The sequence below is a fragment of the Aethalodelphis obliquidens genome, unplaced genomic scaffold, assembly GCF_003676395.1.
Source record: "Aethalodelphis obliquidens isolate GAN/ISIS:26980383/991018 unplaced genomic scaffold, ASM367639v1 scaffold6, whole genome shotgun sequence".
Taxonomy (NCBI): Eukaryota; Metazoa; Chordata; class Mammalia; order Artiodactyla; family Delphinidae; genus Aethalodelphis; species Aethalodelphis obliquidens.
The window spans coordinates 11350654-11376505 of record NW_020837950.1 but is presented as its reverse complement, the minus strand read 5'-3'; the positions used below and the strand labels follow the sequence as shown (position 1 = coordinate 11376505).

The window sequence follows — 25852 nt, the reverse complement described above, 5'->3', positions numbered from 1 at the left end:
TTTAGCGAAAGCTCTTCATGGAATGAGTCACGGGGTATAATGAAGCGCAAATCACAAGGTTACACGTCGTCTCCTAGAAACGCCGCACCCGGTTCCAAATTCTTTGCTAGAGCAAATGCTAAGTTCTGATTCAGGCCCCTGGAAAACCTCAAGCACAGGCAGATTTCACCTCCTTCTCCATGACACACACCTCCCCCTAGTAAAACTGAAAACAACGTTTGACTGAAACTGAAGATTACAATTATCCGGGGACTCCAGGCCACGGAAAAATAAGAGTTTGCAAAGCAATCACTTGGCCCCCTTCATCCCCTCACCATTCCCGCCCCTTCAGCAGAAGGGAAGCCGAATCGGTACGCAATCTGAAATTCTAAACATGTATAAATTCTAAACTATGAAACAAGTACCTGCCAAACACCTGGAGCGCTCTTTCCCCGGCTGGCTCTCTCCTCCCACACGCTCTGGCAACGGAATGCCCTTCAAAACCATGGCTCAGTGCTTTTGGTAAATGTTTTACGAGACACTAAACAGCCTTGAGTCCCACCCTCAGAGCAAACACCATTGAGAGAACACAATATAATGGTCGCAGAGATATCGTGTGATGTGCAACGATGCAAATGAACAGGCGGGCTCTATTTCCACACTTCCCCTTAAGGGGAAAAAAATCCCAGACTTGCAAGGGGTGGGATGGAGGGCGGCTAGAGGAAGGGCTCGCAGAAATAAACCTTAATACTAGAAGCATTCGAGTTTTGTGTGGTGTTCTGTTTTGGTTAAAGCGGCATTATGATAAGCTCATTGTTCTAATCCGCAAGCAAGTCTTGGCTTTCTAAATGAAAAAGTGTTAAAGGCAAGAGTTAGCAGAGGGTAGAGGTCCCCCCCCACCCCCGTGAATCTGTACACACCGGCGCAACTACACATGTACCGTAGATTTCTATTTTTCAGAGGAAATCCGACTCCAAAAAAGCTTTTCATAAACCATCTTCCACAAAACACAAAATGTACTCCCCATTTTCCATATCCCTCAAGTAATTCACAGTTAAAAACCAACTCTGCTCCAAACCAGAAGTTTTGCATTCCTTTCGAGTTAACAATTACAACTGGAGGATAACAGAAACTTGCTGGCACTGAATTATTAGCATACCCAGAATGTCAGGTGCCTCTTGGTACCACCAGGGTTAACAAGATAAAAAGAGAGGGTGTCCAGGGATCGTCGGCCTGGCTTTACAGAAACTACATATGGACATGGCTGGAGTCTGGAGCTCAAGTGGGCCGCTTGCACCTACCTGCTCTTGGAACTGAGAAATGAGAAAACAGAATTATCGAGTGACTGTCAAGCCTACTCTATGAAAAGAGACCAAGGCTGTAGAGAGAAGAAAGAAGTGACTTTGGCTTTGGAATCTCACACATAGCCAGGTTAGGCAACTACGAAAACCGTTTCTCTGGGCCCTACCTCCTAACCCAGTCCCCAGGAATACTTAGAATTCTGCATTTCATACCTTTAGTATATCCAGTGGGGGAAAAAAGAAAACTGAACACAGAATTGCTGTCATGGCTTTTCTTCACACCAGCTGTGTGATCTTGAGCGAATCACTTAACCTCTCTGAGCCTGTTCCCTCATCTATAAAGTAAAAATGTCTAGAAACAGAAAAGATTTGCCAAAGAACTGACAGCACTCCCAATCTGAGAGCCTAGAAAATGGCATATACACATTTTCAAAGCATTTTAGGGTTGTTGTTCATTTTTTTCTCCCCCCTACCTCCTGTATATAAGTCTTATCTTGTTTTCAATTTCCTTGTATCACAGATGCCTCAGGTTAGGGCTATGACTGACCTGCCTTGGGTGGGTATCCTAAATGCCCGGTTATCTGCCTCTCAGGGGCGTGGTGAGGAGGACTTCCCAGCCTCCAGCCCAGGCTGTCAGCGCCTGTGCTTTCACAACATTTCTCCTCTCGAATTCATCTTGCCCTCTAACACAGATACCTGCCTGCCTCCCTTTCCTTTTCCTTCTGTCTTCTTTTTTTTCTCATTTTCTCTTTCTTTTTTCCCCTTTCTACCCTCCTTCCTTTTCTGCCCTGCATCCTTGAGAGAGAGATGTGGACAGCAATTATTCTCATCATCCTGTTTCTTCTGTTATTTTACATGATATATCAAACAAGCCGGTGAGGGAGGTGAGATAGATGTGTTATCATCCAGATTCTACTAAAGAGAGATCCAGAAAGATTCAACAGCTGGCCCGAGGTCATGGGGCTGAAGCTTGGCTCTCCTGACAGGCCAGGGTTGCCCTACTGCCGTTCCTGGCCCTGACCACCCGACTCCCCACCCTCAAATGTACCTCTTCTCAGTGCCCCAAAGACCCCACCTGGTCTAATCGGGTCTCACTGCTAATTGTGGCATATTCCCCTCTCAGAGCATTCTTCTCCTCATCTCCTTTCTTCCCCTCTCTGGACTGTCAAACTCTCACCCTATTTTTAGAGTCTATCTCACTTGACCCCCATGACCCACCTCCTGGCTACTGCTGGCCCTGTGTGCCCTTCTTTAGGCAAACCCAAGAGAAGCAAATCTCCAAAGTGACAAAGCTGCATGACTGGGGAATAATTATTCACTTCATAGGAGTCTTTCCTTATTGGGTACCCATGCCACGCCGCACCAGCATGTTTATGTGTACGTCAAAAGTTTTCTAAACCGTAAGAGTATCCACCTCTGCACCCTTAGCATAGTGTCCAGTGCTTACTGTTAAGGAATATATTTGAATTCTGAAGGAAAAAAATGTGAAGACATAATATCAGAATCCAAAGTAGTGCCTCCATGGAGTAAACTCCAGGAATGGCTGGAGGCCCAAGAGTTTAGGGTTTTGATATAGTAGGTTTGTTTTGGTTTGGTTTTGTATTCAGAGAGAATGAGAAAAGTGGATTATAAAGACAGGGTAGCAAATAAACTAACCATCAAATCACGCCATGAAACAAGAACCAATGATTAAATGCCTACAATTCACCAGGTACTTGATATACAATCTCATTTAATTTAATCAAACAGAGGAGGAGGAGATAGGTTCAAAGAGCCTGGCCGAGGGCACGCACTTTGCCAATAAGGGCAGATCTGAGAATCAAAGCAGATCCAATCCGAGTCCTTGCTCTTCACCTGAGCCACGCTCTCCTGACACAAGGACCCTGCAGCCTGCTCAGTCTAGGGACTGTCTGCTGCCCAAATCCAGGGCCACCTGTGTATGCTTTCTAGACTCTATGAGAACCCGTTCGGCCCTGTTCTTCAACTCCTTTTCCTTGAGTTCCCCAATCCCTTCCTTTCACCTTTTCTTTTTATCCCCAAGACAATCTGTCCTGCTCACTTTGAAATCTATTGACAAACTCTATTATTGGGGCCCTCATTTGACCACAAAAACCATCCAGAAAGTATGGATTTCCCTACTTCACGTACGCCTTTATGTTCATTTTTTTCCGATGGTCACAAATTTGATACTTGACTTTAAACACTGCAGGTTGTGTTAAAATTCCCTGTGTTATGTATAGCCCTTGGTGTGCTACTGTATTCAAATATTCTACCTCTTGCTGCTCAGAGACTAAATTCTGTGTCCCTGAGGAAGAACCGTGCCTTCTATACCATATCAATGTTTTACAATAGCATTTTCCCACTTCCAGCCAGGCAATTCTAAATCGAGTTTTGTGCTATTGTTTTGGGTATGCCAGCATGCGGGTGTGCCCCTAGTATCCTTAACTGCCAAGTTCTGTTAGGGCAGAAAAATCAACCTCTGGCGCGTGCTGCTCTATCACCATGGGCCTGTTCCAGAGTGTCTGTGAGTTCCAGGGGCCCACCTCTAGCTTAGGTATATTTGAATCTAGCATATATTTGGCGTGCAAGATGATTCCAGATTCTGAAAGGAGTTTTGCGCTCTCTTGGAGACTAGTGACAGGAGAGGAAGCAGCAGCAGGAGGTGAATATTTTATTTGGAACTAGTAGGTCTCCCAGGATCTTGGAAAGGTCTTGAAACTCCCCTGAATCACTCAAGCCCCTTCGGTTTTCTGGAGAGGGCTTCAGAGAGCATTGTGAGTGAGGCCTCAGAAACTGCTGGTCCCCTAGTCCAGCCTAAACCAAACCCTAAGGAAGGTCCCAATAGTCCCTGGTGTTTTCCCAAACTGCTTCAGGAAGGAGACGGTGGAACAGATGAGGGGAACACGTGATGAATCTACACTGTCCAGCAATGTCTTTCACTGGGTCATCAGCCACTAGAGCAGCAGTTCTCAAAGAGAGGTCCCTGGATCCCCTGGGAGACCCTAGGACTCTTTCAGAGGTCTGCAAAGTCAAAACTATTTTCATAATAATACTAACATTTCTGCCCTTTTTTTCACTGTGTTGACATTTGCACCAATGATGAAAAGGCAGCAGAAGGTAAAACTGCTGGTACCTCAGCACAGAATAAGACAGTGGCACAAATGTGTACTAGTAATCATAGCATTTTTTTATTGCCAGGCGCTAGAAGTTGTTTTTATTTTTTTCTTAAGTGGCAGTTTTTCTTAAGAATGTACTTGAAGCAGGAAAATATTAATTTTATTATGTCTTGAGCATGTACCTTTTTAAATATTCTTTGTGATGAAATGGGAAGTACAAGCACTTTTGCTGCATAATAAATTATGATCGTAGGCTCAAGGAAAGTCATGTGTGTGACTGAGTTACAGACTGAGCTACAGCTGCTTTCATCATGGAAAGCATGGAACACTATTTTTACTTGAAGCAGATAAGCTATGGCTATCCAGATGTGGGTTTTTGGTAGACAATTTCTGGAAAAATGAGTGAAGTGTGCCTGTCACTTCAAAGAACACAACTAATAGTATTACTATTTGTTTCCAATGATAAAATTTGAGCTTTCTAGCAAAAGTTAAAATTTTGAAGAACTTGAATTCACCACCATGAGCTTGACAGCTTGCCAATAATTAAGTGCTTTTCTGATGAGATTAGTTGTGACATTATTAAATGTGATTTTTTAAAATATTGTATAATGAAATGTGTCAATATTTGGATCATCTTCACAACTCAGTAAACTAATATTTTCCAAATGACCAAGTCACGATGTTATAGAATCATGCATAGTAAAAGATCCATTCAAAGTACAAGATAAACCAGTGGATTTTAATATGAGTATGAAAAGTTCATTGATATGGTTTCAGATTCTACACTGCAACTAATCTTTAAGAAACTATCTCTTGTAGAGTTTGGGTTTAATATCAAAGAAGAATGTTCTCAATTATCTGAAACGGCTATTACAATACCCCTCCCTTTCCCAACTACATACCTTTGTGAAGCTGAGTATTCTTTGTTTACTTTGATAAAAGTAACATATCTCACCAGATTGAAGGCAGAAGCAGATATAAGAATACAGCTGGGGCTTCCCTGGTGGCGCAGTGGTTGAGAGTCCGCCTGCCGGTGGAGGGGACGTGGGTTTGTGCCCCGGTCCGGGAAGATCCCACGTGCCGCGGAGCGGCTGGGCCCGTGAGCCATGGCCGCTGAGCCTGCGCGTCCGGAGCCTGTGCTCCGCAGCGGGAGGGGCCACAGCAGAGAGAGGCCCGCGTACCGCAAAAAAAAAAAAAAAAAAAAGGATACAGCTGACTTCTATCAAACCAAGTAATTAAAGAGATTTGCAAAAATATAATGTGGTTTCTACCATCTACTTTTTATATAGTTTTTCATAAAATGTCATTTATGTTAACATAAGAAATTACGATTATTTAAGTACTTAATAAATAAATATTTTTAATTTCTTAGTTTGAATTTCCAATGTGGTAAATAGTAACAGATACAACCCACATAAACAAATACACTTCAGGTTCCTCAATAATTCTTAGGAATGTAAAGACAGGGTTGCCAGATTTAGCAAATAAAAATGCGAGATGCCCAGTTAAATTTGAATTTCAGATAAACAACAAATAATATTTTAGCATAAGTATCCATGCAATATTTGGGACATACTTATAACAAAAAATTACTTATTGCTTATCTGAAGTTTACATCTCATTGAGTGTCCTTTATTTTACTTGCCTGTTAAGATGTGCTGAGCCCAAAAAAGTTTGAGAAAAGCTGCAGTAGACCATGCCCCTCACACATGTACTAACACACTAATACCAACACTTATTAAACACCCACTGTGTACCAGACCCAGAACTAAATTCTTGACAAATATTACCTCTTCAATCATTCCAAAATCCTATGTGGCAAGTATTATTATGATCCCTAGTTAACTAAAGCTAGTTATTGGGGGAAGGCAAGACTGGAACTCAGACACCCAAATCTCAGCTTGTAACTATTAGGCTTACACTGAACTCTGAATAATGGAGAATCCCAAAGATGATGGGGTTTTCTGTGTATTTGCATCTCAAATTTTAGCAAATCGATTTCTGTTGCCTCTCTTCTCTCTGTCTCATAGTTGTGTGTTCTGCTATCAGAACAATGATGAAAACCAAGGCTGTGTGTCAGGGAATTCTAGAGCTGGCCATCAGCATTTGACTCAGAGCAGACTTTCCTAATGGATGCTTCCCTGGGCATGACAACAGCACTGTTCCAGGCTGGGAATTCTAGAATGGAGAAATGGTGCACAGGCACTGCTCCTTACTGTTAATTGGAAGCTGCTGGGAGCTTGGTGCTGGGCTAGGATCATCCTTGAGAATAAATTGGTAAGTTCTCCAAATGAATCTGTACTAGCTGAAGCAAATGCAACCATTGTTGTAAGTGAGCCAAGGTCCTATTATTTGTATGATCATGACCCAGGCCACTGGATATATTTAATGAGCTCAGGTTTGACAGTAAACAAACTAGAGAAAGTAAATTTTTTTATGATCCAGGATGGGGGCAAGGGGGTGCCTCATGATCTGCAAATACAAAAATGAATTTGCTTGCAGCCAACTAGGGGCCCACCCTCAATCACCAAGAGCTATAATGAAATGTAGAAAGTGATAAACATATAAGGGAGGGAGGGAGGGACGAAGAGAGATGCTAGTCTTTCGTTTGGGAAAATTTCTTTAACAAAGGGAAGATTTACCTTTCAAATCTCTTTTGTTTTGTAAATTTGGATTTTTATTCGATGTGAGGCACACTACATTATACTAAAGGCAGTTGTGTAACCAGAAGCCAAGGGTGATAGAACTTTGAAAATTATCCTGGAGGAGAGAATGAGACAAGGGGAGGGGGAAAAAAGGGTAGATCAGAAAAGAAAAGATGCCAGAACTGGGGTGTTAGATAATGAAGATGTGCATTTTAGAAATCAAGATTTAGTGAGAGCCTAGACAGCAGGCCGAGGGAGAAAGAGGGTTTGGGGAAACCCAAGGGCCCTTGCTGTGGGGCATCTGAAGGAAAAGTAAGAGTCATTTTTTACTTTTAAAACTGTCAACTTTGCCATTCGCCTCAGGCCCACCAGGCAGGGCTGCTGTCTGAGTTCAGATACTCGCCCAGCCCTGCCCTGGTGGCGGGATCTGCCTTTCCAGCAGTCTCTCTATCTGCACACTCAGTCTAGATAACTCAAGCACTGAAAGGAGTGTCTGCAGAGAGAGGAAAAAGAAAAAGAATAACAAGCTGAGATGCAAGCACGGCTCCCTCCTCAGATAAGCTTGGGTGACCAAGGAGTGTAGCTTTACCCTTCAAGGAACCCTCAGAATTTATTCTTGTGAATGCTGAATGTCAAGGAGGACACAGCCAGAAACTGTGACTCATCAAATTTCCAACGTCAAGACCAGAATGCACAGTCTGGATCCAAGGACTGGCTTTGCACTCAGAACACTGAGAGTCAAGGCCTCTGCCTGCTTCAGATACAAAGGCGGTGGAGCCATGGGGCCCGGCCTTCGCCCCACCAGCCCATTGCTTTTCCCTGTCTTCAGCGCCTGGAGAACAGGGAGTTTTATCCCACTGCGTTTGAGCTACAGGCCCTTATGACATCTCAGAAAGCGATCTGCCTTGAAAAGTGGTTGGATCTGTACATGATGGTCACTGGCCATTGGTATAGAGCCAGAGGGTAAATATTTTCGGCTCTGCAGGTCATATGGTTACATATTTTTCTTTCTCTTTCTTTTTTGGGGGAAACGCTTAAAAATGTAAAAACCATTCTTAGCTACATACAAAAACTGGCAGCAGAGCAGGCCATAGTTTGCTGATCTCTTACTCAGAGCAAGGGCAAAGGGTGGGCGGCATAAACTGGAGGTTTCTGCATGCAGTCTGGTTGTCATAACATGAGACAGCTGTTCCACTGCCTTCTTACTGACAAAGGCTACCTAATTCTCCATCGCACTTGCCGAGTCTGACATTCTCCACTTGTGGAGGCATCTTCCCTTTGCTATGATCCTCTTCAAAGAAGAATTTAGCTGTAGATCTGGCAGGAAATCAAACCTTCAAATGATAGTGTTATATAGTCAGAAAATTAGATAAAAGGCATTTAAAATAAGCTAGAATATTTTTTAACAGGCTAGTTTTCCATTCTGAGTGTGTGTGTGTGTGTGTGTGTGTGTGTGCATGAGTGCATTTCTGTTTAAAATGAACACTCCATATGTATCACAAAATTCCAAACCTGGAAAAATCTTCCGATGTAGCCTAGTCCATAACTGTTTACATTTGAGGAAACTATGACCTACTTTGGTTAAATGAAATATTTCAAGTTACACACTAGCTGGCAGAAGAGCTTGAGCCAGAAACTTGGTTTCCCGATTTCCAAATTAGTTCTCATTCTACTACTCTACTTTATAGCACATTGCCAAGTTAGTACTAAAAATTCAATTCAACAAATACTTATAAAGTATTTCCATACATGCCCAGCACTGGCTCAGTGCTCTGGGATACAAAACAAGTGTAAGAGAAGAGTCCTGCCCATGAAAAGCTTTTGAGCTCACTGAGAAAACAAGGCGCACACACATGAAACAAATATATTCTGTCTTACATTTTTATGTAATTATACAGCTAAAACAGAGCTGATGATTCTTCCTGTAATGACAGAATGGTTCTTTATCTTTGCTGTTCAATATGGTGGCCAGTACAGCCACGTGTAGCTGCTGAGCACTTAAAATGTGGGTAGTGCTACTGTTACCAACCTGGGTTCTTGGACCCGTTAATCAATAAAAATTGATAAGAGGCCAGAAGAGGAAGTTAGGCAAGGCTTTATTGGGACTCCAGCTATAGCCCAAGGGAGCAAAAACAGGTAATAGGTTCCCTTGCTCACCCCCCGAGGCGGGGTGAGCTGGTCCCCTAAATGGGGTGAGGATGGGGTGGATCCGTGGGGGGAGGCGTGGCTTGGTGGTCTGCCCACCCCCTTGGTGGTGCTATGTGCAGGGGTCATGCTCAGGACCCTGCTTTTGCTCCCTGCACCTCAGAAATGGCAGTTGGGTTTTGGTCTTTTTTGTGACATGCTCATAATTTGCCCCAACTGCACATGCTTGCAGTTATTTTTAGTCCCTCATAGTTTCTTTGTATTTTGTTGCTCTGGAGGAGACGTTTGTTCAGGTGCAAGCACTGCAGTAAAGGGTCCCAGGTCCCAGCCTGTCTCCTGACTAAGGAAGTAAACTTTTAATGGTATTTAATTTTAATTAGTTTAGATAGCCACATGTGGCTAGTGGCTACTGTATTGGACATCACAGGTCTAAAACAATGGTTATAGATCTGGATGGAAGATAGGTAACAAATATTCTGTCACTTCTCCCTGTTGTGCCTTTGGCAGAAACCACTGCTGATCACAGAAGCCTTCCCCTCTGAGCAGGGATGAGCTCTCAGGATTCCCCATGCAACGTTATTCTCCATTGTCTGGACCTGGTATATATAATGAAACCTATTTGCCATCCTTGATACAGATAAAAAGTGACAAATGTGAACAGGAGAAGGAAGTACTTGAGCTGAGCTTAGAAAGGCAATGTTTGGACACATAAAGAGAAAAGGACAAAGAGTGTGGGGCTCTCCAAGTGGAGAACAGCATGATCCGAGGAACTGGACAGAGTTCTCCTGGTTCTAGGACAAGGGGGATGCTGGCCCTGCCAGAAGGGAAGATTGCACTGGGTGAGGTGGAGATACGGGGACAGACAGAAGTGGGACCTAGATTAAGGAGACCTTTGCATTCCAGGAGTTTAGACTTTTTCTCAAGAGCAACAGAAGCCCCTGAAGGTTTAAGCAGGATAATGACAGGAGAAAAACATATTTTAGGAATCTGATCTGATAGCGAGCCACAAACAGGATTGCGTAATGGACACATACATTCAGAAACCGGTAAGAAGGCTATTCCACTAATGGTTTATGGTTTTCCTTTAGGAAAGTAATACTTGTTTATTAAAGAAAATGTATAAATCACAGAAAAGCAGATATAAAAATTAAAACTAGACCTCTACCTTTCACACTCAACCGTAGCTGGCATTTTGATGCAGTTTCTTCTGCGTTTTGTTGGGTTTTTTCCCCCTTCCGTGGCTATTGCAATAATTCAGGAATAAAGTTAGGACTAGGAAGGTGGTAGTGTGAATAAAGAGGAAAAGCCACAAAAAAATTTTTTAAGTGAGACAGCAGAGTGAAGAGAAAAGATCATTAGCGTTAAGGGACCTGGGACCTGAGTTCTAAGCTTGACTATTTCAATGGGCCGCCTCTCTCTCAACCTCTAGCCTTGGTTTCTGCATTTTAGCATCTAGGGACTGGTCTAGATCAACTTCTTAATCTCTTCTTACTGGTGTCTAAGTAAAGGTCAGATGAGATTTTCAAGACCTTCCCCCAGACCTACAATGGAACTGAAATGTGTCTATGTTATGTCTCTGTTCATTTTAAGTGAACATCACAACAGATAGATAGCTGGGGTTGTCATAAGACAAAAATGTTCCCATGATCTTTAAGCTGTACCAGTAACACAGAACGGGAGTTCTATTACAGGTGTATCTATTTTATAGATACACCTGTATCTATAGATACACCTGTAATCTATAAAATTTTAGGTGTTAAGTAATTAAACTGTATATTCTGAACAGTGTCATAGGGAGGACGTGTAGGTGTGGTTCCCAGGACATGTAATGGGGTGGTGTAAACAGGGGATCCATTCTCAGACAGGACTCCACCAAGCAGTGGCAAAGTCTTCCTAAGACCCAAAGGTTTTTAAGGCCCAAACCATCTTCGCAGACCACAGGAAAAACAAACCCAAAAACAGCTACTACAGAACGCAAATTATGCTCTCCAGAAAAAGCAATACACAGCCATTCACCAGGTTAATAAGCAAAAGTGTAAAACAGTGGTTGTCCACACGGGACATAGATGAGACTCAATTGTGGAGTTTTCAAAAAATACTGATAGTTGGGTCCCTCCTCAGACCAGTTAAATCAGTGTCTCAGCGAGCAGGGCCTGTGCATTGACATTTTTTTTTAAAGTTCTCAAGACAACTGAAGCCTGAAGCATCAGCGGATATCCCAGAACAAGAACAGTTCAAGGGGCCCGGGAGCAGCGTGGGCCTACACTCAACAGACCTCTCAAAAATGACGACATCAAATTCACTCATGACTAAGAAACCAGCAAGCTTGAGAAAGCCAATTCAGTGGAACTTGGGTTCCATGTTGTATATGGTATGTGTATGTGTGTACATGCACGTGTGTGAATTTCCGAATCTGTCAATTAAGTTACTCAATTGCTTAGCAGTACTCTGGATAGAAAATGTGAACAAAGAGCATGAAGTTTCAAAACCTGAGAATCTCATAATGGTCCAAAATGGAAGCAGGGTCAAGTAGCTGGCCTCTGTCTGTTCTATTTAAACCATCTTTTTTTTTTTTTAATCTGGCTTTTGGATGGAGGAATTATGTATTATACTATGCCAGTGATCACCCTTCCCTGATGCCATCAAGTAAGTAGAGAAAAAGAAAAGTGGACACATTTATTAATGAAAACAATCTCTCACTAGAAGCTGATCACCTTCCTATAAGGGGTAGATGAAGGAAATTAAGAACATAGATTTGGGGAGAATTCAAAGGATTGGCAGGAAAACAGGACTTGCAATCCAGCTCTAGGAAATGATGCTAATAGAGAAGGAAGAATGTATGTCTGAACCACAAAAACAAAAAATCTCTTAAGGGCTTTTAAAGATTCTTCAAGAAATGTGACTAAATCCTTATTTTAGGACAGACGTCTGTTCATCTGAAGCCACTTTCCCTCTACCTCTTTCCCCATTGGGTTCATGCTTATTCCTTGAACCTGACACTCGCCGGCCCATGTTGAAACCCTCCAGCTGTTCCTCATTTGATAAGTCACTACCACCCGCCCCCAGTTGCCCTCTGCCTAGTAAACCACTCCTTCCTTCTCCTTCAGGTCTCAGTTAAAACAGCACTTAAATTCCAAGAAACCTTCACCAGTGGTCACTCCTCCCACTGACATTCAGAGTAGGTCCTCTGGTTTTAAACTCCCTTAACTCCTTGCAATTCTTCTTCAGCCCACTCACAACTCAATTATTTAATGTCTGCCTTGCCTACTAGACCAGGTTCTTGGAGGCAGAAAACCAATCCTTTCTGTCTTAATCTCTTAATTACCCAGTACCTGGCACAGAGCCTGGCACATAGTAGGTGCAGAGAAAAACCTTAGTTAACCAATTTACCTGTACCCCTACTGATTTAAGGATTAATGTACTATCACCCATGGGGCCCTATAATACAGAGGTTCTGCAAATCTTAAAGCCTGTACAAATCAGACCCATGTGACTTGGAGAATCCTGTCCATTCTGTGGCATGACCTCTACAAAGATGCTACTTACTCATGCATTTAACATGAATGTGAACTTGGACTCATTCACACATAAATGGATGCTAACAAATCACTCTGGGGACACAGTAGTGAAATATTCTAAAATAGAGTATTTGACTTGTAAATCCCATGATGCAGAGCACTGGAAGGCAGCCAGGCTTTGGATAAGAGTATCTGTTCTAGGACCTGCTGCCTAAGAGGCTGCTCCGTGATGTCACATGGGTTGTTCGGAATGCCAGGACCCCTGCTTAGGAGGTCCACAGGCTACTCGTCTCAAAACCATCATATGGAGTCACCAAAAATTTTAGTTTTTGAAGGCACTTGCACTTTGTGAAAAATAGGAGGCAGAGAACACTTAATGCTGGTCATTTGTGGGTTATCAGAGGAATACTGTGTTTCACCAAATCGAAATTTCCACAAGATGTATCCCAACTTCAGACATGTTAAATTGTGGGGGGGGGGGGGGGGGGGGGGGGGAGTGTATTCTACAGTTGATGAAATGCAGTATACACTACAGGAAAAACTCAGTATTAAAAGACTTTAAGCGAAGTCACTCAAATATAGCTTCTGTCATTCTTTTTGACTGTGGGAGTCTTCTGGGGACAATGGTACTTACAAAACATACAGGGCGGGCTTCCCTGGTGGCGCAGTGGTTGAGAATCTGCCTGCCAATACAGGGCACATGGGTTCGAGCCCTGGTCTGGGAAGATCCCACATGCCGCGGAGCAACTGGGCCCGTGAGCCACAGCTACTGAGCCTGCGCGTCTGGAGCCTGTGCTCCGCAACAAGAGGCCGCAACAGTGAGAAGCCCACGCACCGCAATGAAGAGTGGCCCCCGCTCGCCGCAACTAGAGAAAGCCCTCGCACAGAAATGAAGACCCAACACAGCCAAAATAAATAAATTAATTAATTAATTAATTTTAAAGAACAAAAAACATACCGGGTACTCTGGCCTAGTAAATTAGGCAAATACCCAGAAAAAAATGATATGTGTTGGTTTAAAAAATGAGAGAGGATTAACATTTGGCTGTCACTATGTAATGTTCACCTACTTTTCTCCACCCCTGAATGATGTTCTTTTGAGCCCCAGTGAAGATGGAGCCAGATGACTTACCAAACCTCCTCACTGAGCCCAGGAGTGGCTGATCTCTGCTAGGTGACCTAATGCGAGGTGTCCTGATGCCTCTCTTACCCGAACTCTGAAATTGAAAAGATAACACTATTGAACCAGAGATGGCTAAGAAGAAGTATGCAGTAAATGATGGCTAAGTGGTTGGAGGGGAAGAGGTAAGAAGAAGGAATATGGTGTTTTATGATTAATAAATACCTTTGTGTATGCATGGATTACAAGGAAAGCTACATAACCGGTCAGTACAAGAGATCTGCACTGGCTCACATACATGGAGAAAATAGGTCATTTCCTTTTGCCAATTCCACAAGGCTATTCAGGTTGATATTAGCTAAAGGACATTCAAGGGAAAAAAATCTCAGTCCAACAAGGAGAGAAGAGGAACGTATAAAGAGGTGGTGTAACGGGGAAGAGAAGCTCACGGGTTTGGCCAGGTACTCAAAACTCACCTCTACTGCTTGCTAGCTGGGTGACCTTGGGTGTTTTACTCAGCCTCTCTGATCCTCCTTTTTCTCATCTAATATGAGCCTGTTTATCCACGTGTTACAGACATTGTGACAATAAACAAGACAACATATATGAAGCCCTTGGGGCCCCATATGAGAGAAAACATTCAATGGAGGGCAGCTATGATTATTATATTCATTTAAATGTTTTTCTGCAGAGGCACATTAAATTGTGGTCTTTCAGGGTATATCACCAAACACTCAAAATTGTTTAAAGCCCTGTGAGCTGTTAGTGTTTTAAATATTTCTTTACCTTTGGAAGCCCTTTGCAGCTAGCTTTTCTGCCCATATATGAACAATATTCCCTACCTATTCCGCTTCATCTTTAATTAAATACATTTGATTAACTAGGCTCTGTACAGCAGACTTTATTATGCTACAACTCACTGAGAATGAATAAAACCCCACAGAAGTCTCACTACCACCCACTCCAAGAAAGACCACAAGTCTGCAAGCTACCTCTGGGAAACAAAATACTGAGTTCTGCTAACTCCCTCAGTTGAACTAGGTAATCATTTGTTCCAAAGTTCTTCCCAACTCAATGGCCTAATTAACTAAGGTTGAGCTTTTGATTAACACAGTGCTTGAAGGAACTTTGACCCACAGAAAGTTGGCATTTGACTTGCTTCTGAGTCCAACTTGTGTCACGAGTGCTGGTTTCAAGGGTAATAAAGGACTGGCTGTTTGCTTACAGCAAATGGAGGTGGTGCCGTGTCATTATAAGGCTTTTCCCTCGACTGTCCACCGAACCCTTGGCAAAGGTAGTTTGCAGACCACACGTCAGCTTTTGGAGTGAAGAGGATGAAAGGCTGTATATTTCCAAACTGAAAAGCACCTAAGTTCTACTTGGCACTTTACCTAAATGTCAGTTGTTTAGGAAACATGAATATGATCCCCTGATCAAAGTGATCAGAGTGGAGATCGGGTGTTGGAGCAGGTGCATGTCCATCTAGTGCTATGTCCATCTAGATTCTGCCTTGGTGAGCAAACTGCTCTCTCTCATGCCTCCTGAGTTCTAAAACACTCGTCAGACACAAGGCAGAGACCACAGTACCTGAGAGCGCATGTTCCTGCCTGTTATAAGATGAATAGTATCCTTCCTAAATTCATATGTTGAAGCCCTGACACCGCCCCACCGCCCCAGTACATCAGAATGTGACAGTATTTGGAGATAGGGCCTTTGAAAAGGTAACTAAGGTTAAATGAGGTCATATGGGTGGGCCCTAACCCAAAATGAATGGTGTCCTTATAAGAGGAGATTAGGATACATTCACATATAAAGCAAGGGATGACCATGTGAGGACTCAGCGAGAAGGTGGCCATCTGCAAGCCAAGGAGTGAGACCTCAGAAGAAAGCAAACCTGCCAACACCTTGATCTTGGACTTCCAGCCTCCAGAACTGTGAGAAAATAAATTTCTCTAGTTTAAGCCACCCAGTCTGTGGTATTGATGTTTTGTTATGGCAGCCCTAGCGGTCTAATATACTACCTCCCTCTCTGTACCCCCAACCTTATGCCTCAGGACCAGGCAGGGAACAAATGAGGAAGTAGACTAAGAGCAAAAAATAACAGGAGTGGTGTAGACGGTGGTAAATAGTAGAGGTACCAAATTTTTAATCTTTAAAAAATACTGGGAAGCCACACAGAATATGTCCATGGCTTGATTATGCCGGAGATCTTTCAGTGGCAATCCCTGGGCTAAACCACTGCAATGAGACACTTAAAAACACCCACTATTCATCTTTCAACAAATATTAATTGAATACCTACTACAGGTCAGGCCTTAAGCCAGACACTGGGTATAGCAGTGGTGAATAAAAGAGGCATCTTCTCTGCCTTCATGGTATATAATGGTCTGGAATAGGGAGTCCAGGTACTGAGCTAGGCGAGAGACGCCAAGTTGAAACGACAAAGTTGCTGCCCTCCAGGGTGCCGCAGATTAGCAGACCACAGACATGAAACAAGACCATCATGAAACAATGGAACACCAGCTCTAAGACACAAGGGGCAATGGAAAGTGGAAGGATGACTGCAAGTCTGTCAAGGTTAATCAAGGAAGACGTGAGCCAAGTTCTGGAGGATGAATAACAGTCTGCTTGGCAGACAGGGATAACGAATGAGGAGAGGGCATTTTTCAGCCAGAAGGAACAGTGAGTTCCTGGGTATGCGGACATGAGAGAGCGCAGCATCTTTGGAGAATGACGAGTAGTTGGACTGAGGGTGGGCAGCGGAGGGGGCAGCAGGACGTGCAGCTGAAAAAGGCAAGGCACTCACATTTCATTGCACAATGAACCACTGGAAAATTTAAATCAGGAAGGTGGCATTACCAGAACTACCTGTTAGAAAGACTCCTGACCACGATGCAGAGGGGCTAAAGGCAGGGTGACCCATCTGGAGAAGATGAAGGTGGGGACCAGGGAAACAGACAGAGGGATGCCTGGCAGGCAAGGTCAGGGATGCAGAAATGAAGTTGTCATGGCGTTCAACCCATGGCCACAGACGACACTGCCCAAGGACATTATGTGCATCTAGAGAAGCACTATATATATATATATATATATATAGTGTGTGTGTGTGTGTGTGTGTGTGTGTGGTACGTGGGCCTCTCACTGTTGTGGCCTCTCCCGTTGCAGAGCAGAGGCTCCGGACGCGCAATTTCAAATGCCATGGCTCACGGGCCCAGCCGCTCCGCGGCATGTGGGATCTTTCCGGACCAGGGCATGAACCTGTGTCCCCTGCATCGGCAGGCGGACTCTCAACCGCTGCGTCACCAGGGAAGCCCGAAGCACTAATTTTTTAAGGGTACTACTTTGATCAATGAGAACATGTATTTCTTAAGCTTTTAGTTTCATTTATCTTACATTTCACATCAGTTTCCTCATCTAAATATGGATAATAATGGTACTTCCTTCACAGAGAAGATTCCTTGAGCTCATTAATACCAGTATGTTAGTTAAGTGCCAGAAATGCATTATTATTAAATCAGCTATTATTAGAGCAGAAATAAACTTTAAAGAACAAATGGATAATTATCAACTGCGCAGTTAACGATAATCCTCCCTCTCAGTGAAAATGAGCCAGAATCTTAAAACTACCACCACAACTACAAAGAGTAAGAACTCATATAATTGTCTTGGAAAGAAGTTGCCTCTAATTTCCTTAATCTCTCCAGAGCCCTCACACAGCTTCTTAGGAAGGGCCCCAATATTTGTGCATTATCATTACTTTACATTTATAAAATGCTTTGTAAAATGCTTTATAAAAATTTCAAAGATTAATGATCCAAAGGGATGTCGGACCTGCAAAGGGAGACTGACTGCAAAGAGACACCAGAGAACTTTCTAGAGAGCTGGGAATTTCTATATCTTGATGAGGGCAGTGGTTCCACGGCTGTATGTGTTCCACATAGCACTAAAAATTGTTTGAATGTTATCTATATGTAAATTATAGTTCAGTAAAGATTGAACAAGGATAAAAGGGCTGGAAGATGAGGGAAAGGGGAGTTCAAGGGGAAATGGGTACTCATATTCCAAACAAAAGTGAAAATAGATTTGAGTGAAAGAACTTGCCCTAAAACCTTTAATTTCCAAAAACACTGTCTCTTGACATGGATGAAGCTGGCTAAGAATATAAAAAAGCTTCCTTATGCAAGAAACATTTTTAAAAATTCAGAAGTTCTCACCCTCATTATCCTGTGTCTAAAGCACTTTTTACCCCTCGACTCACTGGACAAGCTGCCCTCTTGTGGCTTTGATATATATTTCCTGAGCACAAAAGTGGGCAGTTAGTAAGCTATTCGGGTAGCAAGCCCAGCCTGTCCTTAAATATTCCTCAAGGTGACTGAGAGTGCGTGTGCTGGCCACTTGCACACAAGAGGTACACGGGGCATTCTGGGCTTGTATCATAGCTGAGCTTTAATAACTAAGAAAATAGGGTTGCCACAAAATACACATGATTTGAGGCTGACATGTTCAAGAGACATTTTAAGGCAATTTAAATTTCACTTTCGCAATATTGTTATCAGCGTATCAGAAGCAAACATCTGTCTCAAACAAGGTGTGTGCAAAGAAAATAGAACTGAAAGTTTCAATTCTACCATCTGTGAATACTATTCAATATTCCAAGGTATGTTTGCACAAAAAAGGAAGACAACAACACCCAGCAAATACTACCCAAACACTCGCATGCGGGGAATCTAGGTGTCTTATGAAACATTAAGTATTTGTTTAAAAAAAGGAAAGAAGGAAGGGAGGAAGGAGCAAATAGCATAGCTTTTCAAAAGTTGCACTATAAAAAGATAAAAGACGGCACAAGCAGTAACTCAAAAGATGACAATATTTTCTCTTTAGAAAGCAATCCATCTTCATACAAGCCCTTTTGTCAAACAAATACATAGAGAAAAGACAAAGATATAGATGGAAATAGATGCTGTATTTCAACGGTTGAGATGTTAAAAATGCACTTAGTCCAGATCCAGTCATATCAGGCTGGACTAAATTAACCTACACGAGGGTCACAGGCACTCCTGATAAATGACTGCTAGATCCATATTCTAGTAGAGCAAGCTTTCTTTTCAAATCAAATCATGTCACTTCCCTTCTCAAAACCCTCCAATGGCTTCTCCTCACAGTTGGAATAAAATCCAAAGTCCTTCCCAGGGCTCCCTCCAGGAGCCTGCGTGGCTCTCTACTTCCATCCCTGCCTCTCTCCCACTCCCTCACTCCCTTCCGGCTGTTCCTCCAACATGCCAGCTTTCTCAGCTCCCTGCCTCAGAACTCACGGTTGTCCCCACCTGGAATTGCCCTTCCCAACCTTCCCCGCCTGGCTCTCTCCGTGACTGGACTCACCTTCTGCAAGAAGTCTTCCCAGACCGTTCTATGAAAACAGCCCTCCAATCACCAACCCTGCTTGCACTCTCTCTCCTCTTTCCCGTCTTTAATTTTCGTCTATGCAATTATTATTATCTGAAATTACATCGTGTATTCATTATTATCACTTTTTATTATCTCTCTGCCCCACTGAAATGTGAACTCCACGAGAGAAGGGGCTTTTCTCTCCTAAAACAGAGCCTGACACTTGTCAGTCCTCATTATTTGAAAAATGAGATATCCCGGCTTGGGGAGATAATAAACCCTAATGAAATACATTCCAACACTCTATCACCAACAAGTCCTTCCTTAGGTCTACCTCAAGTCTCTCTTACTGCAGCAAAAGCCCATATCCTTTACTTGAATCCCAGAGTGATGGACAGGGGTTGAGCAACAAGCTGTTAAGTAATTCTTTAGGATCACAGACTTTTGAAGGTAAGATGAGGCCTTAGTTATAACTGGCTCCAGCCCTTTTGTTCTGAAGATAAGTACACAGGCTCAGAGAGGGCAACTGGTTTCTCCAGGCTCACACAGAAAGAGTGAACATCAGCAGACACCACAGCACTTCCAGGGCACAGAGTGCTCGCCTTTCTCATTCCTACAGTCCCACGAGCCAGCAAGGTGCCTGCCACAAAGAAGGGTGCCCGAGGAACAAGTGTCCTTACTTCTACTCTAAGTGCTCATTCAACTGAACTGGCTTCCTTCCTCTCATTACTGTCCCAACTATAACTTCCTACCTGAGAACCGTTTCCAGTCACTTGCATCATGTGTCTTCATTTCCTGCCCTCTGTATGTATGACAACATACCAGACACAATGGTCTATCTGGGGGCTGATTTGATCCTTACATAATTCAAATAGCCCAGCATGGAAAATACCTAGGAAAGAGTGGGATATGCAAAGCAAAAAAAAAAAATGCTGGCGGCGTCCCCGACCATGGGTGCTGTGACTGTAATGCAACACAGGAACCCTGTCTGGTCCATATTTGTTTTCCTACAGCGCCAAGCAGTGTGCCTGGCACACAATCAAGGCCTATTTGTTGAGACGGAGAACAGAAGGAAATGACATTGTAGATTCAGCTTCTTCTCAGTCTACAGTGGCTTTATAATAACAGATACTTCACACTAACAGCTCACCCTGGCATGGTGTCTTCTGTCCTTAGCACTTACATATATCTTCTCATTGATCCTCCTAAGACATCCATCTCACCTGTAAGAAAGATACTAAACTCTGAAAAACCAAGTATTTTTTAGAAGTCATTTAGCAGACAAACCTAGACTCTCTAGTCTCTAACAAGACTCTGTAGATTTCCTTTCTTCCAGTATATGAGTATCCATATGCTTTGCTGAAGAAATAGTGATGTGTTTGATTATGGAATACTGCCCCAGACCCAGCTAGTGGTGTTAAGCAATATAGAGTATTTGCAACATACTATCTAAAATCTGAAATATTCTGGACTCCAAAACGCATCTGACCCAATAGGTTGCAGGTGAGGATGTCTCAGGTTGACATTAACGCGGAGAAGAAAGCTGTCCACAGTCACACAGGCAGGCTGGGATTCCAACCCAGGCAGTCTAATTTTGCAGGCTGTGCTAGCGGCCACCACATTATCCTGCCTCTCCAGTCGATGATGTCGCTGTCATCTGAAAAGCAATTACTGCCTCCACTATTTTTCTGATGTGGCTCCAGGAAATAGGATCCGGCAAGGTGAATGGCGGGGGCAAACTTGTGTTGTCATCCATGAAGACTGACTTGGACCAGCGCTGATGCCAGCTAAATGAAGGCATAGGGACAGTTAACCCAAGCACAGTGGACTTCCTGGGAAGTCATGGCCACGTTCGGGGAGAGGGTATACAAAGCTTTTGGCAATCAAAACTTTCACCTCCACAAGAGCTTCTAGGAAACGTTGAGGCAGACCTGCTAGGAATCTGGAATGACCTTTTCCACAGCCGTTTACAACATTACTCTGTCAAGTGGGGTGAGAGAGCCGTGGGTGGGGTATGAGCAGGACAATGTGTAAGAAGGGTGTGTGTGTGTGTGTGTGTGTGTGTGTGTGTGTGTGTGTGTGTGTTCATGGAAGCATATGCTCATTACAAATAGACTTTTACCTAATGTCCACAACACGAAACAATTATAAATTGTGTTTTGGCTTTTATTTCTATCCTCTAAACAAATTATCTGTGGAAATAAAAGATGCTACTTAATTGGGTCCAGCAGCGTTCTTACTTCACCAAATACTTGGGGTGAACTCTTTTCTTCAGCTCTCAGTTCAAATGTTACTTCCTCAGGGTAGCCTTCCCCTACAGCAGCCCAAATTAGATTGTTTCCCCCCTTTGTCATCTTGGTGTAAGCTTTCCCTTGTACAACTCATCATGACCTGTGATGAACTACTTGTGAGTTTATTTGTTCACTGTCTAGCTGTCCCCACCAAACTGCAATCTCCTTGTCTGCTCACCTCTGTATGCCCAGCATGTAGCACAGCACCTGACACAAATAAATACTTGTTGAATGAATGAGTCTTGAATTTCACAACAGAAACCCCGGAGGTGGCTAGCACTTCACCAGCAGACACACACCAGGTCTTCTCCCACCTCTGAATTGTGAAAGCCTTATTGCTGTGTAACTCTATTTGGCAATTCATCATATGCCGGCCCAGTGACATGTTATCTCTACAGCTTTAGGTTATTTCTTCACTTTATTATTCTTATTTAACTTTTAACCTGTTTAGATCTTATCTTCCTAACTAGATTAGAAGCACATGGAGTGTAAGTTATACTGCCTCGAAATCCTCAAAGCTCCCTCACCAGCATTTTGCATCTACTCTTTCTAAGTGGTTGCTTCCTTTAATGCTCAAAACAGGTATTTCTAAAGGTAATATTATTGAATATTGAAGACCCCAAGGGCAGGATAGTGTCTAAATTTTTTTTTTTAATAAATCAAGAGGGCCCAGGAAGACTGAGTGTTGTTTAAATATAAAATACAGTTCTAACTTTGCTTATGTGAGGGACCAACACAGGGCAGAGAAAATCTTAATTCAGCTAAGTTCTTTTTACTTTCATGAAATATCCCCTCCACCATCCTTCAGGTCCCACTCAACTCAGGAAAACTCTCAGTGGCACAAAAGCAGGGTTTTTTGTTGTTTTGCTAAGTCAGGCCCTTTATTACAGGGTAGAAAGAACACTTGTTCCTTATTTCTCAATTCCTCATTCCTGCTGGCAGCACAAAACATGCCCCAGCCCTAACTGTCAAGCACAAATGAAACAGATAACTCGGTGTTCCTTTAAATCTATATATTTCACACAGTTTTAAATGTTTTTTTTTGTTTTTTTGGTCTAATTACTTAGGATAGACGTTCGATGGATTAGCAAGTAGGTCTGTGAATCATTCACCCCTAGCCAGGCACTCACTTTCGAGCATTAACCTGTTCTCATTTTCTGCCCCGACCCTCATAGAAGCAAAACAGTGAAAAACCAGACCAGTCAGCTGAAATGCTGTTGTCAAAACACAGCCAAAACACTCAGAATTTTCACAATTGTCAGGCGTTTCCTAACATGGCCAGGGTCACTGACAAAGGTTTCACCAACATCACCTGCAGAATTTAATCCACTCCAGGAAAATTGCAGAAAACCCCGAAAATCCTTGAAGCACTCACTAAGGTCAGCCTTTAAAATACAAGGGCATGGGGCTTCCCTGGTGGCGCAGCGGTTGAGAGTCCGCCTGCCGATGCAGGGGACACGGGTTCGTGCCCCGGTCCGGGAAGATCCCACATGCCGCGGAGCGGCTGGGCCCGTGAGCCATGGCCACTGAGCCTGCGCGTCCAGAGCCTGTGCTCCGCAACGGGAGAGACCACAACAGTGAGAGGCCTGCGTACCGCAGAAGAAAAACAGACCAAGTGTCTGGTTTTAATTCTCCAACAACCAAGCAAGGTGGGAAGTGTTAAGCCTGCTTTTAGTGAAGGAAACTGAGGCTCAGAGTGTCTCGTTAAAAAAAAAAAAAAGGCTTCTAAGAAGTAGACTGAGACTTAAACTTTGGTCTTTCTGGCATTATTCCATTATCTTAAAATAACAGATCCTTCCACTAGGAGATGAGAAATCTCTGTTAGTAATAGTCATTAGAGGTCCACAATGTATGGTCTGCTCAATAACTCGAAACAATACACCAAATTTTATATTTTAACATCTCTCAAATAACCAATGTGTATATTTACTCATTTTAAAAGCTATTACTAAATCAGTTGCACGTTTTACAATCTGTACAGTCAGATTACAATTCAGGGAACAAGCCCCCTGAGAGATAATCTTTAAGAGCCACTAGATGTAAAAATACACAAAAGCAACAGAAATAGACCACTGGTCTGCCTGGCTCCAAGACTGTAAAATCAAAGTGAATGAAGAAAAAAATGATGTGACTTTCGAAAGAAGAGGTGGGCCTGCTGGTAAGCCTAGAAAAAACTGGACAGATAAAAGTTGACAGTGCCCACTGGAACTTCCAAAGTCACTGGACTTCCAGTAGTCTTCCAAAATGACTTGCTTCTCCCTATCCACTCAAGGTTGAGAGAGAAGGTGCTCATTTCCTCAAAGTAACTTTATTTCCAGTAGTCAACAAATATTGATAGAGGGCATGCTCCAAGCCAGGTGTTCATCTAGATCTTCTGCCCTGGCCTTGGAGCAGGAGTACTTCTTGTCCCCGTGGCACCCCTCATGGCGACTCTCTTCTGAAAGGTTGGGGACCACTGCACTGAGGCAGTGTTTCTCAAGCTGGTCCAATCACCTGGAGAGCTTGTTAAAAATCAGATTGCTGGGACTTCCCTGCTGGTCCAGTGGTTAAGAATCCCCCTTCCAACGCAGGGGACATGGATTTGATCCCTGGTCAGAGAACTAAGATCCCACATGCTGCGGGGCAACTAAGCCTGCGCGCTGTACTTACTGAGCCCGTGTGCCGAAACTACTGAGCCTGCGCGCTCTGGAGCCCGCACACCACAACTAGAGATAGAAGCCCGCGTGCCGCAACGAAAGATCCCGTGTGCTGCAACTAAGACCCAACGCAGCCAAAAAATACCAAAAAATAAATATTTTCTTAAAAAAAAATCAGATTCCTGACCTTGCCTTGGACTTTCTGCATCAGCACCACTAAAGGAAGGGTCTGGAAATCTCTCATCTTAAACAGTGTCCCAGTAATTCTACTCATTGGGGAAGTTTGTCAACCACAGTTCTCTGGCGGTTCATTTAGCCTGTTGCGGGTGTGGGCTCAGTAAGAGGTAATATATTCAATGCAATGTAATACGCTGGGGAGTCAGAGTTTTTAAAAACTGCTTTGAAACATAATAGTACAACAGGTTCCATTATCAAACCAAGGCCCTTTTTCCCTCATTCCTTTGCCCCAAATCCTACCAAGTGAAGTCCCAGAAACTTAGATCCTATCCCACTGAGATCTCAGATGACATAATATTCAGAAGACCAGCAAATGTTAGGTAGCCCACACTGATGGTAATATTCTGAATATTAACACAGCCCTTAGCCCAGTGCTTTGAGCAAGTGCGCACTCAATACTTTTTTCAACAGCCTGGCCTGGCCCTTTGCAAGCCAAAGCCTACAGAAGCTTAGATGTGCACAATACACCGCTCCTTGCAGTGGAAAACATAACATAATTTGCCCACAAGATGCTTCCTTTCTATTTATGACTGCTCCCTAGGAAGAAAAACTTGTTTCACTGATAATATATTTTTTCCATACTAAGTAGTATTGGTTCAATATATAGGGCTGCTTGGAAGTAATATTATTCTTAGAGGAGACGTCGATGAAGAATTCACTCCAAGGGTTGAGAGTCATACAGGTGGGCGTGAAGCTCCAAATGCCACATCCCAAAGAGGGTTAAGCCCAGCGATAAGGCCGTGTAAACCGGCAGTTTAAAATCATCCAAAGTGAATGGATCCATGTGTTACATTAGACCGGCACTCTAAAGTACATCTTAGTGTCATTGCGGACCTCTGAGCTGTTCACCACGCAACTAGACTGGCTCCAAACAAATCCTTTTTCCTTCATAAACAGCATTTAAACAATGAACACTTTGATGATCTGCAGTGCATTTCTTTTTTCCTTTTTCTTTCTTCGTTTCTTCCTTCCTTCCTTCCTTTTCTTCTTTCTTTTTTTAATGATTAAATAGCTATAAGAGCTGTAAAGTGCTCTCCAAACTTTGTGGCTGTGTTGTGATTACCCTACCAGATCCCCAGGGGTCAAATTCTTAGAACCATACCATCTTAAAACACTGAAGTACCTTAAATATTTGCTAGTTGATCTAGATAAGAAAACAGATTCAGGCAGGTAACTTGCCCAAGGTTACATGGCCAGTCAGTGTTCGGCTGGGCCTGGAACTGGGGCCTCTCCCACTGCATGCATGGTGGTACTCAGAGACGGTGATGTCCAGTGGGCAGAACCTGGGTGGACTCTCCCACACGCTAACCTCCCACCTGGTCCACACTTTGGACTCGCCTAATCCAGAAGGCTAATAAACATTCCTCCCAGTGTGGCTGTGTTACCAAGGCGACTTCTTGAATTAAAACAAAAGAGTGATAGCCCTGCTCTCACTGGCACATCTCCTAAGTACATCCCCTAAGTACATCCTTCAGGAAG

General features: G+C 43.2%; 1 protein-coding gene across 3 annotated transcripts in view; it reads right to left on the bottom strand.

Annotated features, from left to right (window-relative positions):
- Positions 1 to 25852, bottom strand: part of RBM47 (RNA binding motif protein 47) — a 165588-nt gene that overhangs the window by 82551 nt on the left and 57185 nt on the right. For all 3 annotated transcript variants that reach the window (XM_027103107.1, XM_027103105.1, XM_027103106.1), the window contains exon 2: positions 13837 to 13921. The gene's annotated coding sequence lies outside the window, so the exon portion shown is untranslated. The remainder of the gene's footprint in view (positions 1 to 13836; positions 13922 to 25852) is intronic.